This window comes from Lepisma saccharinum, chromosome 3, assembly GCF_977018435.1.
Source record: "Lepisma saccharinum chromosome 3, izLepSacc3.1, whole genome shotgun sequence".
Lineage (NCBI taxonomy): Eukaryota > Metazoa > Arthropoda > Insecta > Zygentoma > Lepismatidae > Lepisma > Lepisma saccharinum.
In genome coordinates this window covers 125,502,511-125,523,355 of record NC_139231.1, presented here as the reverse complement: position 1 = coordinate 125,523,355, position 20,845 = coordinate 125,502,511, and the positions used below count along the sequence as shown (strand labels likewise).

The following is a 20,845-nucleotide window of genomic DNA, read 5'->3' as shown; positions in this document are numbered from 1 at the left end:
ATGCCTCAACCGTAGAAGTGACAGTGTTACCACTACCCCATACGAGACGCCCGCTGTCTGGGGTATACTACGAGAGTAGTAATTACCACAGCTATATTTCATTGGCTGTCGGTTAACGAGGGCAGTCTATATAGAAATAAATTTACATTTGTATCTAAATCACCAAATTTTAAATTTTTATCAATAGTAGTTTCTAATCTAATATTGAAGACTAATATCGCCGATTCGGTGTCTGCATTCGTCATAGAAGTTCCCATGTTCGAGTCCCGGCCAGGGCCTGGGTGTTCTTTGCGATCCAATTATCAATTATCTTAATCGTCGCGATTACCAAAAAGCAATGCTAAATAACGAAATACATATACAGAATTGTAATATCTCATCTGCTTGGTATTTTGTGAATCTTTCAGTTCAACATTCATATTCGTGGAGTCTATTCTTTCTTAACGTTGAATAAATATTTATTATTGCCTTCCAACTGATCAACAGTGGCCGCGGTGGCTCAGTCGGTAACACGTCTGACTACCATGCTCAAGGTCCCGGGTTCGATCCCCGGCCGGTTCAAATCCGGGAACTTTTCTAAGGTTGGAAGCGGCCCCGGCGCCCACCCAGCGTCGAATAACATGGGAACCTGGGGGAAACCCTGGGGGGTAAAGGCGGTCAGGGGCGTGATGCTGATCACATCACCCCCACTCACGACCGGATCAAGAAAGTGTGGGGCGTTACCCCCACACCCCCTATACGCCTTCATGGCGTGGTGCTATGCACAGGGGAGCACTTTACCTTTTTTTACCTTCCAACTGATCAACTTCTCTGGAGAGACGGATCGAGAAATTAACTTTATATTGCGTTAAACTCGGATTTTCAAAATTTTCATTATCGGATCACATGATGACAATAGTTGTGTCTTATAAGCACAGAAAGAGCCTATAGAGATCATATATATCAAGTATTTTTTTCACCTCATCTGTAATAGCTTTGATAGAACAGATTAGTCCCTTAAAAGCAGATATTGAAATTCTATATTGGTTTATGCCTCATTGGTTTATGTCTTAACAGTTTAAAAAAGCCACATTTAGATAACTCAGTACTATATTTTGCTATTGGAGCACAAATACAGTGGTGCCTCTATGAGCAGGAATTTGCAATTTAGAAGATACTAACTTCTAGCACTGAAATGTTGTTACTTCACAGTTCTAAGTTATACAAGTAACTCCATTCCCATGACAAGTGGAGTTACGCAACTGGTGCCGTGCTGTTAGCGAAGGTGCTCTTAGCGAACACAGTTACGAAAGGATTTGCAGGTGCGTGCTGTTAGCGAACACGCAAATTTGTCCTGTCGTATTTGTTCTTGAAACTGGTCAGCATGCAAGAGTTGCCAGTGATAAGCCAGTGGAGATAAGTTGCGTGGAGAAACACCTCATTGGCTGGTGCCTGTTGACCTGGGGTCTACCTTGTTTCACAACACTCTTGCTACCTCTTGTGTTCTGACGTCAGACGAGGAATGTCTACGAGGTTAGGTAAGGTTACGTCTGTTTGGTTATGTTCCATTAGCATAAATGCAATGAAAAATATTATTTAGGCTAAGAGAACTAAACAGAGCTAGCCTAACCTATCAACGTAGGCATTAGCCTAAATTGTTGAGGATCCTTCATTTAGCTAATTTCAAACACAAAATGATTATAAGGTATCACTGGCAACAACAACACTTGCATGTTCACCACTTTCAAGGACAAACAAGACAGAGCAAGTTTGTGTGTTCGCTAACAGCACGCACTTGCAAATCCTTTCCTTCCGGTGTTCGCTAAGCACGGAATCACGCAACTTGTGCCCTGAATCCCTCATATCATAGGATATGTGTAAACTTGTGACACGGTATAATGTTTATCCAAACTTCCTTACCTTTGTTGAACATGAGAAATGACAACTACCACAACGAAATACAAACATATTGAACAAATTGGACCTTCACAATATGTTCCTTGGGTACGAATCAGAATTGCCATATTCCGAGAATTTTTAAAATATTTTTTGAAAATCATTGTTAATGGGAATAATTCATATCGTAATAATTCGATGTCATAACACAAATATACAACATAAATTTTGCCTGGATAAGGTAGGAGTTAAAATATTGCTAAGTGAATCTTACAAGTATGTGGAGAACGCAGTAATCTGTGGTGGTGAAACATCGATGTAAACTTTAACGCAACGTAATCGTGAGGTGGCCGCGGTGGCTCAGTCAGTAACGCGTCTGACTACCATGCTCAAGGTCCCAGGGTCGATCCCCGGCCGGTTCAAATCCGGGAACTTTTCTAACGATGGAAGCGGCCCCGGCGCCCACCCAGCGTCGAATGACATGGGTACCTGGGGGGTAAAGGCGATCAGGGGCGTGATGCTGATCACATCACCCCCACTCACGACCGGATCAAGAAAGTGTGGGGCGTTATCCCCACACCCCCTATACGCCTTCATGTTTTTGGTGCTATGCACAGGGGAACAATTTTTAATCGTGAATTGACAATAATGAAAATAAGTTACGTTCAAGCATATAATATGGAAACAAATCTTACAATAAGTGACCTATCGGCATAAAAATACCTGAAAGCAGAATAATTCACTGCAGTAGCGTATAGTGTCGCCACCTATAGACAGCAATCAATACACGGCTAAAAAAGCTGTTTGTTGCAGCATGAACACCCTTGTATTCATTCTCAGGGTGGCTACAAACAAGCAGAAATGAAATTCCCTGACTTTTCCAGGTTTTCCAGGACAAAATTTACATTTTTCCCTGACAATTACAAAGTTAACTAAATCGATGTTTTTGCAAATGAAATAATAAACTCATACACATCCACGTATGGTTTTGTTAAGTACCAATATTATTTTCTATGAAATTGACCTAATTTCTGTATTCTCTATGATTTGAATTCAAACTGCAAAATAGTGAATTTGGAAAGTTATTACCATTCACAAGCTAGGGAAGGATTACGGAATTTTGTCATACGCAGTAAGTTTAAAATAAAATACTTGATTATTTTTAAAGTTACGACTAAATGAGAGATGAGTGAAGAGTGATTGATTAAGAAATGCAATTTGTAATGTATCAGTCTCCTTATACATTCTCGGTATTATATTTTGATATTTCCACTGCGGTTCGGAACCCTCTGCTTGCAAGAAACATGAATGCGGACTCATTTTTCAATGCATAAAGCTACTTCTCTCTTCTCTGTAAAGAAAACAACTTAACTCTTGCATATAAGTGAAACAATTGAATCGAACAAAATAAAGTGTCATATTTCCTTACATTATCAATGGGATTTCTGCTTCAGTACAGTATATCCACGTGAAGTACTGTGAAACTGACAACATGCAGTTATACCATTAATGCTGACGAAAAGGGTATGTAGGTATTAGAAATTTAACGCAAGGAATTTATAGAATTGCATTGTATAGGTACCTGATTTAGCTAACCACATACTAAAACAGGAACACACTAATAAGGTGGCCGCGGTGGCTCAGTCGGTAACGCGTCTGACTACCATGCTAAAGGTCCCGGGTTCGATCCCCGGTCGGTTCAAATCGTCGACCTCCGTGGCGAAGTGGTTAGCAGAGCGCGCTACAACGCCAGGGGTTCTGGGTTCGAGTCCCGGGTAAGGCATGGGTATTTGTGTTCGTCTAGTTGATAAGAGACAAAGAAAAATGTAAGAATTGTAAAGTGTAAAAGTGAGAAAAATAGTGACTGGTGGGGGATACCTCCGTGTAGGAGATATTTCCTTTAAAAAAAAAAAAAAAAAAAAAAAGTCGGTAACGCGTCTGACTACCATGCTAAAGGTCCCGGGTTCGATCCCCGGTCGGTTCAAATCCGGGAACTTTTCTAACGATGGAAGCGGCCCCGGCGCCCACCCAGCGTCGAATAACATGGGTACCTGGGGGAAACCCTGGGGGGTAAAGGTGGTCAGGGGCGTGATGCTGATCACATCACCCCCACTCACGACCGGATCAAGAAAGTGAGGGGCGTTACCCCCACACCCCCTATACGCCTTCATGGCGTGGTGCTATGCACAGGGGAGCACTTTACCTTTTTTTTTACCTTTTTTTTACCTTTTTTTTTACCTTTTTTACACACTAATAATAAAATCTTCTGAAAGTTCATATACGAGGGGCATCCTGTAAAAAGGTTCAATGGTGCCTATATGCAGCACTAGTGGTCAGAGATAGACACACACACATGCAGGCAGGAAGAAGTGGCATGTAGCTGTAATCTGGAACATTTGCAATGCAGCCGTTTCAGGACGGTTCTAGGTTAAAGATTGCAGCTCTCAAACAGTCTCCCACTAACTGCGATGTAGCCTACATTGCACGCTCAGAATTTGCACAGAGCCACCAGCAATTGTGTGAGGTGTGCAGACCGGATGTCGTAGTATGGTCAGACGATAGTGCAGACAATTCACGGAAGGCCAATCAAATGTGCACAACCCCATACAGCTGAGTACACACGGGCCTTTTGCATCACTTCAGGTGAGAAATCTTGAACCACTCCCTGTACAGCCCTGGCCTTGAATGTACCGACTTTCATCTCTTTATTTAACTGAAGAGGTTTCTGGCAGTTCAAGGATTTGACAGCTACACTGCGGTAGAGATAGTTCCAGTCTTTGCTGTCAGACACATTTACCATTGGCATACAAAATTTAGTGCCATGCTACGACAAATGCCAGAACAACGGTGGTGATTATGCCGAAAATTAGGTTAGGACTCACTGTTACTAATGCAATAAATTACAACTGATATTCATGTTTTATTTATGCCTAATCGGTAGGGACCTTGATATTTTGTTATTTTTTTCAAATTGTGTATTTTCTTATTTTTATTTTCTTACTATACGGTGTTATTTTTCCCAAAATTCACATTTTCATTTTAGCGCATTTTCTGGCAAATATCTGATATTATACCTTCCTGGTGTTTTTAAACTACTGTTTCAAATTGTAAGTCACATGGCTTACGCCTCTTCGTGAGAGTTTGATATCTTGAAAGTTATTTTGGGAAAGTTATTTGTCATACCCCTTTTTTAATTTTAAGGTAAGGATTTTAGATAATAGAATTTTCCCCGTATATACTGAAGGGTGCATAATGACCGTAAGTGGAGACGCACCCAAAAAATTAAAATCAATCAATCTCACGTGCAGATACCGATATATTATGGCACCAAAAATTGGCATTCTCTTCTATTGGACTTGTTAGTGTTACGTTTCCCAAAATTCGCGTTTATGTTTTAGAACATTTATCTGCCAAATATACCGAAACTTAATACTCATTTGTGCTTCTAAACTATTATTTCAAATTGTAGGTCACATGGTCTACGTATTTTCGTGACAGTTTGATATGTTGTAACAGATTTTTGAGGAAGTAAAAGTAAAGTGCTTCCCTGCACTTTTCCATGAAGGTGTATAGGGGTGTGGAGTTAGGGCCCCACACTTTCTTGATCACGGCTGAAGGTGGGGTGATGTGATCAGCACCATGCTCCTGGCTACTTTTATCCCTCAAAGTTTAATCAAGGTACCAGCTTCATATGATGCTGGGTGGATGCCGGAGCAGTTTGAATAGGTGGAAAACATCCCGGTTCTCCCCCGCAGGGGATCGACCCCGGGTCTCTTTCATAGTAGTCGATAAAAAAACAATAATTGGCATTTTATGACAAATTCGCATTATTTCGATATTTCGAACAGGCGAAAAATGTGTCCAGACATCACTGCACATTTCTAAACATAACTTCGCAGCAATTACAATTTTTCACGGTTTTGGTGTTTGCGAAAAATCAATGTCCCTACTAATCGGAAATTACTTTCTGGCCACCCCTCGTATAAATCAGTAGATGGAAAGTGAAAATTTAGCAGAGCTGGCAGAGAAAAGTCAATTCTTGAAGAAAGTGATTTGCTTTTATGATTGAATGAATCGAGTAAATATGATATAAAAACATTTACGTATTTATTATTAGTATTTTATTTCATAATATTGGACATTAACGTTACTCAGTGAGAGATTAATGACCATCTCTCACGAGTTTAAACAGACAGGGCAGAGAGTGGCATTAATTTCATTGCAATACTAGTGTTGCAGTAAATTTGATGTTGCCAATTTTTATAACATTCACCAATGCAGATTTATGTTTCACTTTTTCGTGATAGTATTCAATATATATCCCGTTTTGTTGGATTCTTCTTGATATCTAAGAATAGTGCAATGTCATTGTAAACGTATGTTAACTTGTGCGAAACCAGTAATACGTCAGGATGATGAAGGAAAACCTTCGTAAGCACTGCTACATTAAATAAGGTGAAGTGAGCCAGAAGAGTAATAAAATTCCAGCAGCATATTTGCCGTCTAAAGATCTTCTTGTTTATGCATTCGATTTTTGTTGGATGTTGCAGTCCATGCAATTTCTTTGCCGGGTGGCGATATTCAACAAAAATCGTATGTATCAATGGAACCTATTTGTTTCCATGTTCCTTCAGTTTGCCCAACAAAATGCCTTACTACGACAGTAGTTGTATTTACGGTGGGATAAACCCGAGAAAGGAAGAGCTCCCCTCAAGCAGGTTTGGCTATACTTAAAACAAGCTCAACATGCCCATATGAGCTTTTTGCTCTAGTGTGGAACCCTGCCTAATCCAAGATTTTTGTAAAAATGCCCTCGGGAATTTTTTGTGAAAGGAAGAGCCCCCTCAGATTGATTTGCCTATACTTATAAAAGGCACTTCTGTGAGATTGTTGTCCATAAACTTGTCAAAAATATGCCTTTTTTGATATTTTTTTTGGCCACACATAAAAGTAGGCCGCACACCTACCCACAAACACACATATTTACTTCCGGTTTAAGTTCAATTGGATACCAGCTTCAATTTGTTTATCTAATATTAAAACAATGCAATTCTTCTAGAATTGCTCTGTGACCCTCTCATTTCTTACATCATATGTTTACATGTTTCATATTGATTAATGTGTGCAATTTCTGAGTATTGAAGCTTTGCGTGCAAACAAAATTGCATCAGCCGGGAAATTCCCGTGAAAAATATGCCCCCTCGGAATTTCCTGGCTGATGCAATTTCTGAGTATTGAAGCTTTGCGTGCAAACAAAATTGCATCAGCCGGGAAATTCTTGTAAAAACAAAATTCATGGGAAATTCCTGGCTGGTGCAATTTCTGAGTATTGAAGCTTTGCGTGCAAACAAAATTGCACCAGCCAGGAATTTCCCATGAATTTTGTTTTTACAAGAATTTCCCGGCTGATGCAATTTCTGAGTATTGAAGCTTTGCGTGCAAACAAAATTGCATCAGCCGGGAAATTCCCGTGAAAAATATGCCCCCTCGGAATTTCCTGGCTGATGCAATTTCTGAGTATTGAAGCTTTGCGTGCAAACAAAATTGCATCAGCCGGGAAATTCTTGTAAAAACAAAATTCATGGGAAATTCCTGTTTTTTTCTTCTCGGCCCGGCTTAGGGTATATAAAGAGATTTTGCATTGCATCAGACAGTATTGTGAGAGTGGCTGAGGGGAGCAGATGTGTTGTTACAGTGCTTCTCATACTACAGGCCTGTTTGTTTTAATATAAAACATATATATATCTGCCCGAGCCTGTTATACAAAAATCAATACATAACAAGGTTATTACCATTCAAGATATGCATGTCCGTGCAGGTATTTGCGCTGGGTCAGTGTGAATGAATATTTATTCTCTTTTTCCACTTGTAAGCTATTGGCTTTACAACCTGTCATAATAAGCATAGAGATTAGATTTAAAACCCAGGAAATTTTATATAAATACCAAAGCCAAAAATATTAACACACATACACACATACACACACACAAAGCACAGTGCTGAACCCAACTGATATTTTTTATTCAGTATAAAATTTTGAATTGAAACCCAGGAAATTGTATATAATAAACAACAGCAAAAATGCCAAATCAAAAATATTGCAATCAGTGCAATAAAAATATATTTAGCTCTAATTGGGCCAGACACCAAAAGATTTGTAACCCAGACAAATACAGAACTCCCACAAAAATTTGCCCCAAATGCAATAGAGAATATAGCATGCAATACTTCACATATACACATAAAGATACTTGCTCTGCACAATCATCAACACAACCATCCACATCTGGTCTGAAAAGAAAGCACGAAGTACCTCTTAATGCCAGAGCAGCAAAGCAGCCACGCTATGCACCCATCCATAGCAGTTTTAATGCCCAACTTAGGGATTATCGCTTTGTATCAGAGCCAAGATGTGGTATTGAGAATTTTTTGAACAGTATAAATTCTGATCTGCAGGCAATTCTTAATGCACAAAATGGCTCTTATAAGCTGTCACTCAAATTGTTTGCACAATATAAGAAACCAAATGGCACAAAATTTACACAGCCCCACATAACAGAAACTGTACCGGTATATTCAAATGCAAATTCGGACAGAATAATAAGCAGGTTGATAGAACAATTGAATATTAAACACTCTGAATTTGCTGCAAAAGAGTCTGGATGGAGCCTATGTGGCTCTCCACACAAGTTATATGTTAATATTTCTGAATTCACTCCATTACAAGGATCTACATATCTGCCATTACCTGATAATATTAAAAACAGAAGAGCCGTGGTTAATATAGAAAATACCGACCAGAAATGCTTTTTGTGGTGTATATTAGCTGTTTTGTATCCAGTTTCAAGGCATCCTGAGAGAATAACTTATTACAAACAACATGAACACAATTTCGATGAAGCAATGGAGGGTTTAGAATATCCAATGTCTGTTCAGAATATTGATAAATTTGAAAAAAGGGCCAGGAATATCAATGGCAAACAATTATCTATTAATGTATTTATTTGTTCCACTGGCAATTGCTTGATAGAACCTCTCAGAATCAGTACAATTGATAATGAATCTGCTATTCCGATTGATTTGCTCTTAATTGAAGGGGATGGCACATATCATTACACTTTGATACATAATCTTGAAGCTTTAGTGAGAACACAACTAGACAAATATAAAAAAAATATTTAAGTTGTGCAGAAGATGCTTAACTGTATTTGATGGTCAAAAAATGGTGAAAGGGGTTCGTGAAGAGAGTGCAGAAATTGCCAAAAACAAGTTAATTGAGCATCTGAAATATTGTGGCAACCATAAACCTGTTCATATGGTGATGCCCAATCCAAGTGAAAATTGCAAATTCAAAAAGTTTGAAGCCTTGTTGGAACACCCAGCATATATTGTCTGTGATTTTGAATCGAACCTCAAACCTCTTGCATTCTGCAATCCAGATCCTGAAGAATCTGCAATTACACCATACCAGCTACATGAACCTTCCAGCTTTTATTATGTGGTTGTACAGGATGGTGTTGTTAGTAAAGAATATTCATACATGGGAGCAGATGCCATCAAAATATTTGCACATAAAATAGAAAATGAGTGCCGTGACATAGCATCTAATATTTTATTAAAATCAAAACCTATGTTGCCTTTAACAGAGGATCAGATTGAAGATTTCAACAATGCAGAAAAATGCCCGGTATGTGATTCTGAATTTTCAGATACAAATATCAAGGTGAAACACCATTCTCATACAGATGGTCGATATAAACAGGCCCTGTGTAATAGCTGTAATATTCAGATCAAGAGACCAAGATTTGTCCCTATATTTTGCCATGGAGCATCCAATTATGATTTCCATCATCTGATCAGGTACGAGGGGTTTGACAAGCAGAATTTAAATATTTTAGCTGAAAATGATGAAAAATATATATCTATTACCAAAATAATTAAAGTTAATGGTGTTCCTATTCACATAAGATTTCTTGATTCTTACAGAATTTTATCTGCTAGCCTGGCTACACTGGCCACTCAATTATCTGATGATCAATTCAAAATCACACGTGCATTGTTTCCAAATCAGGACCTGAAATTAATTAGGCGGAAGGGTGTATATCCATATGATTATGTTACAGATTTTTCTAAATTTGATGAGTGTTCTCTGCCACCACAACAAGAGTTTTACAGCAAAATCAGAGGATCTGGAATCACTGATGAAGATTATCACCATGCCCAATTGATGTGGAACAATTTAAAATGCCAGACATTTGGTGATTATCACAAGGCTTATTTAAAACTTGATGTCACCCTCTTAGCTGATATATTGCAGGCATTCAGAAAATCTTCCATGCAAAATTATAAACTGGACCCAGTGTATTTTTACAGTGCCCCAGGTCTAGCATGGTCTGCAACGTTTTTGAACACTAACATGCATTTGGATCTGATCCACGATCAAGATAAGTACTTGTTTATGGAACAATGTATAAGAGGAGGGATGGTGCAATGTTCCCAGAGATATGCCAGAGCAAATAACAAATATATGCCTGATTATGATCCAGCACGGCCATCAAATTATATAGTGTATGTAGATGCAAACAACCTCTATGGTCACGCCATGATGCAAAAACTGCCATATGCAGGGCTTGAATGGGTTGAAGATTTCAATATTGAAGATCTTCAGGACTTTGATGACAGTGACTATGGCCTCTTCTTAGAGGTTGATCTGACAATTCCTGATGATTTGCACAACAAATTTTCTGATCTGCCCCCAATTCCCGAGGTTCAGTGTTCACCTGGCTCTAAACAGAAGAAGCTCATGATGACCCTGGAGCCGAAACAAGGCTATGTCATATATTACAAAAACCTCCAGTTCCTGATAAAACATGGTGTCCAAGTGACCAAAATTGGCAAAGTTTTGAGGTTCAGGCACTCAGAATGGTTGAAACCATACATTGATACAAACACAGAGCTTCGAACATCTGCAAAGAGCCAATTTGATAAGGGCTTGTTTAAATTGATGGTCAATTCTGTTTATGGCAAAACAATTGAAAATGTCAGAAAACATACCGATGTTAAAGTAATTACTGACCCCAGCCTGAGCAAAAAATTGGTTGCAAAGCCTAATTTCAATTATAGAAGAATTTATGATGAGCACATGGCACTTTTCAACATGAAGAAAACAAAGATTAAGTTTGATAAACCTATTTATGTAGGGGCTGCGATATTGGAATTGTCCAAATTACATATGTTAACATTGTATTATGATGTGCTGAAACCTTTTTATAAGGATCGTGTAAAACTGATGTATATGGATACGGATAGTTTTATTCTTGATATTCAAACAGAAGATGTTTATCAAGATATATCACAGCCTGCATTGCTTGAATACTTTGATACCAGTGAATTGCCTGGCCATCTGAATATTCAACCCCACAACAAAAAGGTGCCTGGCAAATTAAAAGATGAGACACTTGGTGATGTTATTGTGGCATTTGCTGGGTTAAGGGCCAAGATGTACACTTTTGAAACATGTAATGGCGCTGTTGCCAAAAAGGCCAAGGGCATTGGCAGAGTTACTGTTGAAAAAGAGCTCGAATTTGAAGATTATAAAAATTGTCTCAAATCCCAGAATTTAATCAAAACATCAGAATCCAGAATTCAGAGTGAGGATCACTTCTTGACTACAAATATTGTAAGAAAAGTGGCTCTGGACCCACATGATGACAAGAGATGCATTTTATAATGTGGCATACATACTTTGCCATGGGGTCATTGTGATTTGAAAAATGGTAATCAATGCACAAGCACAGAGCATGATTTGAAATAAATAAACATGCCTATGAACTTATTTGGGTTCAAAAAACAGGCTATTATGGACCTGCCGACACCACAAGCCTCTCCTGATATGCTGTCTAAACTGAGTGGCTTGTTAATTATTCATCTGAACAGCATACTTACAGATATTGATGATGAAACAGGCAAAACATTGTACATATTTAACAATAATTTAAATCATTACCAATTACCTGTAGGTGGGCAATTGCAATTTATTACAACCCCTGAGGGTGATGTTAAGATTTCAATAGGGAGAAATATTTATAGAATTAAGCACTCAAACATGATTTCTGGCACTGTATATACTGTTTCTGCTGGTGACTGCTTATATATTGAGGTCCCTGGATCATATGACAAGCTTATACCTTTTTTTATAGAATTAAGAATCAGATACTCTATAATAAATAACCACTAAACAAAATGCCTAATGATATATTTGGCCATACAAGACATGAAGATCACAGTGATGAGATTCTGATGCTTGATGTCAGAGTCAAGAAATTAAGAAGTGATTTACAAGCTTTACAAACTACACTCAATGCCAGTCTTCAATTAGAAATTACAAATTTACAATCACAATGCATGGACCCTCTTCTTAAAATTGATTCTGAACTCAAATTGCTGCTTCAAAAATATACTGATCTGGCAACATTAGATAATTTTCAAAGTTTAGAAGAAGCTGTAGCAGCTCTTCAAGCCAAATTTAAGACCCAGGCTAACAACTCTGAGCAATTGAAGCAACAATTAGAAGAGCAAATAAATAATGTCCAGGCACAGCTCCAAACAATTGTCAAAAGCATAAAATCACAAGAAGATTTTGATCTAGTGATTTCCACTCTAAAGGAACAGATTCAATCACTCCAAATACCTAATCTGGACCCTCTGAACAATGCCATAGCCGAGGTTAAAGAAAAAATTGAGACACTTGAAAATTTTATGAACAATTTGCCATCTTCTGATACTTTGAGTGCAATAACTCGGAGTGTTGCCAACATTAAGCTGCAACTTGAAACATATGAAGATTTTGGAAAAATTCAAAGTTCCATAACCCATCTTGAAGGTACAATAGCAGCAGTGCAAAGTGATTTGGCAAATGTACTAGAATCCCGATTGCCTGGGATTGTAGATACCCTTGTCAGTGTCCAGCACCAAATCACAAAGCTTGAAAACCTCAACACTGAATCTGAACTATCTCATTTTCATCACTTGATCGATGATATCGAAACAAAACTTGAAATTTTACAACAATCCACACCCACTCAGGCAGATATAGCCCTGCTCCAAAATGCTATGCAAAATGTGGCTGATGCTTCTGAATTAAACAATGTGAAATTGGCACTTGAATTTTTACAAAATACTGTATCAAATCTCCCTACATCACAGGAACTTAAAAATATTAAGAGGGCAGTGAATCGCATATTGAAATCAGAAGATATCAAGAATATCCAGACAGAGATCAAACAACTCACTCAGACAGTGGCCACTCTACCAACCAATCAACATATTAATGAACTGCATGCCCTGTTTGAGGATATCAGAAGACAAGTCCATGATCTTACAGCTCAAAATTCAAAATTGGCAGTTGTTGAAAATTTGCAACAAATTGTAGCTAATATCAAGCAACAGCTAGGGACCATGGAATCCAATCAAGCAAATGCTCTGTCTGTTTTTGCCACCCAGCTACAAGAGATTGTGCAACAATACAAGAAACTTATTGTGGACATAAAAATCAAGCCAGGCCATGATGATGTTGTTAGGACCATCAATGAGCACCTTGAATCTGTAACAAGCAGTTTGCTTACAGCAGAAAAAGAAATAACAGGCATAATCGAGAATCCAAAACATACAGTAATTCTTGAATTGTACAGCATCCCCAACAAAGAATATGATTCACCATTTACACCAGGTGGCAAAATATATATGCTATCCCCTGCACAGTTTTATTATCAATTTTTTGTTGGGGGCACACTGAGACCAATCAAAATCAAATATTGGCATCAACCACAGGCACACCACTACCCCACCTTATCAATAACAAATGCTGATAACAAAGTGAAAATCACCAGTGTAGAATTGGAGGATTTTACAGATCCCAATACATTAGAAACAGCCTATACTGAAGATGATGGCTCTCTGGAATTTAAAATACATATTGGAGACAAATTATATTTAGAAAATCCTGCAGTATCAGCTGCTGAACACCCTATAGTTGCAATATTCTTGTTTACATATTATGTCTAGACAAATTATTGTTGATGAATTACACAAACAAGCCAGACATAATTTTAAGAGACTCCCAGTAGTCACAAAAGGCATAGATGATTTATGGCAGAGCGACTTGATTGAGTTGTCAAGTGGGCAGTTGAAAAACTTAGACAAAATCAACAAGGGCTACAAGTATCTACTCACTGTAATAGACACATTTTCAAAATTTGCCTGGGCTGTGCCACTCAAATCCAAGACTGGGAAATGTGTTACAGAAGCTTTTAGAACAATCGTCAATCAGAGTGGAAGATCACCGCGCTATTTGCAAACAGATAATGGCAAAGAATTTTATAATTCTGTGTTCCAACAATTTATTAAAAGCCAGGCAATAAAACATTACTCGAGTTACAGTGACCTCAAGGCCTCAATTGTAGAGAGATTCAACAGAACCTTAAAAAATCTTATGTATAAACAATTTACCCTCCAAGGTAATTATAAATGGATTAATATTCTTCCAGAACTTTTACATAAATATAACAACTCGGTCCATTCCACAATCAACATGAAACCCTCTGAAGTAACTCCATCTGATGAGCAAAAATTGATCAGAACTGTTTATTATCCTAGATACCAGCCAACAACAAGAAAGGCCAAATACAAGGTGGGTGATCAAGTAAGAATCAGCAAATATAAGCACTTATTCAAAAGAGGCTTTACAAGAAACTGGAGCACTGAATTATTTACAGTGGTTCAAATTAAACCTGGGACCCTTAACACATATATAATAAAAGACCACCGAGGAGAAATTCTCAAAGGCAGATTCTATGAACAAGAGCTCAGCAAAACTAAACAGCCTGACACATATCTCATAGAAAAAATCATCCGCAGAAAAGGCAACAAGTTATTTGTCAAATGGCTAGGTCATCCGGAAAACAGCTGGATCGATGCAAACAAAATAATAATATGAGCACCTGGGATGTTATAAAAAGGCTGCCAGAACCTGAACAACAAAATAAGAGAAATGGCAAGTTGCTGCCTGAAAATATTAGGTGTCTTATTGTTGGGCCATCGGCTTGTGGTAAAACTACACTAATGGTTGATAATTTTTTATTGGCACCCAACTGGTTAGACTGGAAAAACAGGCACTTGTATGTCTTTTCTAAGAGCTTGGAACAATTAAAATATCAGCAGCTGATGAAGCTATATGATGGACTGGATATTGCCACTTTTGAACCAGATGTTAAGCCACTCCATGACTGTCTTGATAACTCTGTTGTTGTGTTTGATGACATTATACTGGATAATCAAAACAAGGTTAGAAATTTTTTTACACAGGGGCGACACAAAAACATTGATTGCTTCTACCTGGCACAGACTTTTTCAAAAATTCCGAAGCAGCTGATCCGAGACAATAGCAATTTTTATGTGTGTTTCATCAAGACCATACCAACCTCAAACACATACATGATGAATATGTAGGTGGGGACTTGAGCTACAATGATTTTTCCAAGTTTTGCAGTAGGTGCTGGAACCAGGACAGGTATGGGTTTGTCACAATTGATATGACAAGAACACCTAACACTGGAAAATACAGAAATAAAATCAACAATTTTCTAGACATTGAAACATAAATAAATAAACATGAAAAGGCCAATCATTGATGATCTTAAATTAAGAGATTATCTTGTAAAAATATTTAAGGGATGGAAATCAGAGAACCGAGGAATTTATGAAAAACACAAACAAACAGAACAGCCTGTAATTGATGCTATTAATAATTTAGGTAAGAATATCAAAACTGTTACAGAGCAAAATCAAAATTTGATCACAGAGCTTGTACCTGTAGCTGCTAGGAACATATTAGATTATCCATTCACCCCACTTTCTAGTATTCATACACCTAGTCCTGTTGCTCCTAGAAGAATTGAAGCTACTCAGGATCCTATTGAATTGGGTCTTCTTGCTCAAAAATATTTAACCACACCTAAAGACAACAAAGATGAGGTGTTTGGCTTATATGCTGACACAGAGCGGGATGGTAGCATCATACATAGAATTGGCAATTTCAGAGTAACATTTATGGGAGATGATATAATTGTATATTCAGAATCTCGTCTCGGAGAAAGAGGTGCTTTTGTTAAATATCCCGGCACACCTGGATTGTGGGAATTGATGACTAGGAAAAGGCCTGGCAGCTATACAGATCAAGACTATGATTATTACAAAGAAATATTAATAAAATCAGATGCTCTGTACCAGAACAATGATCCCACACAAAAAAGAGTCAAGTCTAGCAGTGGAGCAAAATACAATAATTTAATCAAGCCCATATGGTCACAGATCAAGACTGGCAGTGGAATCAAACAATACAACACCCTGCCTAAAGAATTTGTCTGGGTTGATGATGTCAGGAAACTTGTAGATAGGTTATTGGTGATAGCTGGGGAGGAAAATGCTGGCAACCACAATTTTTACAATGAAAAAGTTGGAATTATGGACATGATAAGCACCAAATTGTCTAATTTTATAGTTAATGACACTAAGGGGATTGGGTATCTCATAAAAATTATTAATACTCTACCCCCCAAATTTTGGAATATTTCTGAGGGTCGGGGCCTTGTTAATGACATTATAAACAAGCTGCCATTTGAACTACACATTCCAGGTTATCAATATTGTGGTCCCGGTACAAAATTGGACCATAGATTAAACAGAGGTGACCCTGGTGTTAATCCCCTCGATGCTGCTTGTAGAGACCATGACATAGCATACAACACAAATTTTGATCTTGACAAGAGACATGTTGCAGACAAGAAATTAGAAGAGGCTGCATTTGGTAGATTTGTAAGCAAAGATGCTTCTTTGAGTGAAAAAATAGCAGCATTGGGAACCATCATAGCTATGAGCACCAAACAAAAACTGGGGTGGGGGTTGTGAATATGTATATAATAAACCTACAATGAAGGCCAAGGGTGTTATGTATCAAGTACCTTACGCAGGTCTCAAATCTCTTAAAACTATTGACAGTCTTTTAACCAAAAAGCAGCGCAAGAAAAAAAGCTCTTGTATTGCAAAGGGGCATGGTATGAAATTGTTGCTTAGCACCCCCCAATTAAAAAAATTACAACAATCCAGAAAAAAATCACATGTGGGGGGTTTCATATTTACCATCCCGGCCATCTTAGCTGCTCTCGGGGCTGTTGGGAGCTTGGCCGGGGGATCAGCTGCCATAGCAAAAACAGTAATAGATGCCAAGAAAAATAGGGCAGAATTAGATGAATTGAAGCGCCATAACCTGGCCATTGAGAAACAAGGCAAAGGTGTTAAGAATAAGTTTAAAAAAAACAAGAGCCGCTTACAAACCAAGATATTGAAGCTTTAATCAAGCCACTGGGCATCAAAAATTTTAGAGGTGTGTACATGTCTGATTCTTTACCAGAGCAACCACTCAACAAAGAGTGTGGCATTGTTAATTTGGATAAGTTCAAAAATCAGGGCACTCACTGAATTTGTTATCTTAAATATTTAAAAGATGAGGCATTTGTGTTTGATTCATTTGGAGGTGTTCCACCTGAAAATTTAATAAAATATCTAAAATCAGCTAATCTTTATTACAATAATGCCCGTGTTCAAAACTTCAAAGATGTTAATTGTGGACATTTGTGTTTATCTGTTCTTAGATATATGTCTCAAATAAATAAACCATCAATTGAAAATTTTCAAAAGGCCTTGTGGTATTTAAAACATCATGGGGGTATTCCATCTCACCAGCCAAAATTCAATATTGAAACTTAGATTACATGATGACATAGTGTATCCCAAAACAATAGCTCTCAGAGCATTTTATGGCATGTACCTGATCCCAAATATTACACGCCACAACAACACAATTGCAGTAGGGGATCAAAAAATTGTCATCACTCCAGGGCAATATAATCTATCCACTCTAAATGCTCAATTACCCAGAGGTATAGTGTTAAGTCAAAATTCTGTCACTCACAGAGTAGAGATTGTATCTGCTACAGAAACAGTGAATCTGGGTACTATAGGAGAGCTGTTAGGCTTTGAGAACAACACAAAACTCGAACCAGGCATCAAACACACTGCTATGAATATACCTAAATTCTTAGCCATAGAAACTCTGAATATTCACTGTAATGTGGCCGAGGGTATGATCACCAAATCAAATGGCATAGGCACTCACAAACAAACCGGCATCATTGCAATATTCAAACCTAATTCTGAATTCATGGAGCCAATCATCTACAATCCATCCCCAACATTATATTTTCCTGTGTGCCATAATAGAATAGATTATATTGAATTGATGGTCACTAATGAAAAAGAAGAATTAGTTGATTTTGCTGGAGCCACAACAACTGCTATCATAGAGATTAACATTTAAATAAAAATACATACAATGGAAAATATTGAGAGTTATGAGCTACAATCATTCCCCCCAAACAGGAGGACATTTGCAAATTTAAATCAACCCAACACAGAAATTGAGGTTGATCTTGATGTAGGGGACGGCTTTATACACCCCCACAGAGCAGATCTATACATCAAATTTGATGTTGTAAAGCTCGATGGTACAGATTACCCGGCAAATACAAATATAAGACTTGTAGACAATTTTGTGCCGCATCTATTCTCTGAAATTGAGATCAGAAAACATGGTGTTGTTATAAACAGAATAGATTATCCCGGCATTACCTCCACAGCTTTGGCCACACTAAAATTATCCAAAACCGAGGCTTGTTACTACAGAATCGGTGGATTTGAAGCTGGTGAGAAAATATTATCTAAAAACCACACTGTGCTGTTCCCTATGCGCCTGTTGCCAGGATTCTTCTCAGATTACAAAGATATTATGTGGAAGGGTGGGTTAAAAATCACATTTAGAAGAGCTGCAAATGATAATAATGCTTTGATGAGGTACAGCACATTAAACTCTACAGGGGAAGCTCTGCCTAATACCCTACCTGATGCAGGCAAATGCATTATTCAGACTATGGAGTTAAGAATCCCAGTTGTTGAATATGAGGCCAGTTATGCTCTTAAATACAAAGCAGATATAATAAAAAATCCACAGATTCCTCTGCAATTTTACACATATCAATCTGTACAGAAGCCCGCATCTGGTTCTTATTATGAATTTGATGCTACAAATTCATTCTCCAGTATTCAATACGACATGCCGGATTTTGTGGTGGTTCTGTTTCAGACTGGAAGACACAATAATCAGGAAAAAATTCAAGCAAATTTGATAACTGCAACATCAAGAACATATATCTTAAAAATGGCAGAAATGAGGTCTTTCCTAGAGAAAATTATAATTTAGACATGTCAAAGGATGATTTCCTCAAATTATATGAGGCATTTTCGGCTTTCAAAAGAGTCACTACTGGCAATACTGACATGTATTACACACCAGATGAATTCAAAGCACAGAGACCCATGTTTGTAATCAACACTTCAAAAAGGAAACAAGTTGTAGTGAATGACAGGACAAACATTAAAATTATCTGTGAATTCCATGAGGCATTACCTGATGACACCATATGTAGTGTTATTCTCATAGGTGAAAAATCATATGTTTATGATGTAAGAAATGAGAGAGTCACAGAGCAATTCTAGAGGCCCGATTCAAACACAGAGGCCCTTTGGATATAAAACAACACTTTACCGTCAGTTACCTACCCATTTTATAGCACCTCTGCTCGTAGCAGAAAAGCTTTTATACCTACCCAAAACACAACACATCTGCCAAAAACTTAAATACAAGAAATATGCAATATTTTGTAAGTTCTGCGGCAAGACATACAATTCAGTTTGTACGACAAATATCCAGAAGACAATATTAGTATTTTCCTCAATATGATGGATGGTTCCCTGAAAGGGTGCACAGTATAGATAATAATTTCTCTTTGAGTCCCATGATAAATGACATGTAATTTCCCTTTGAAAAAACATAGTGCAGGTTAAGCCAACAGATAAAATCTCCCAGGCATACAGAAAGAAGGCAATTACTCTTTGATGATGAATAATATGTTATTTCTCTCTGAAAAAACACAATATAGATTATATCTGCTGGCATACAGAAAGAAGGCAATTGCTCTTTGATGATGAATAATATGTTATTTCTCTCTGAAAAGACGCAGTGTAGATTATATCTGCTGGCATAAAAGAAATATAATTCCCCGGGCAAGCAATAATTTATTGCTGGCTGAAACATGGGACTGATCAAAAGATTGGAAAGAACATGGAAACAATTAATTATGTTTGCTTGACCTCCATTCTATTGTATTGATCAGGGAGTTTTGCCTCATAGAAATATAACAGCAGTTAATATGATTTTATACCCAGACAACAGCTATTAACTAGGCTCTGTTGTATAACACTTTTACCAGGTTTTCAGATCTGGGAGTTGTATATCAACTAGCAGTAATTATTCTCAAAATCTCACGTATGGAATGCCACACATATTTCAATCTATCAGGACTCGAACCCGGAGCCCCTTGTTTACAAGACAACAATATTAACATTTTGCCATCAGGGGAGGCTTCATATTTTATAAGGACTTAAACCCGAACCTTTTGATTACAAGACAATAAAAACTATGCACCACACTCTACTGGGTCTTAGAACTCAATAAATATCAATTCAAGATTCCTGGGATTTTGACAGAAAAACATACTATAAACAATAAGATGATAAGAGAACTTGGCATAGTTGTAAGTATAAACAAATCAATCTGAGGGGGCTCTTCCTTTCTGAAAAATTCCCGAGGGCATTTTTACAAAAATCTTGGATTAGGCAGGGTTCCACACTAGAGCAAAAAGCTCATATGGGCATGTTGAGCTTGTTTTAAGTATAGCCAAACCTGCTTGAGGGGAGCTCTTCCTTTCTCGGGTTTATCCCACCGTAAATACAACTACTT

At 37.7% G+C, this 20,845-nt stretch overlaps 1 protein-coding gene across 1 annotated transcript in view; it reads right to left on the bottom strand.

The window, feature by feature from the left end:
- The window catches only part of LOC145985998 (cholecystokinin receptor type A-like), a 493,092-nt gene that overhangs the window by 20,525 nt on the left and 451,722 nt on the right, over positions 1–20,845 (bottom strand). The window lies entirely within an intron of this gene.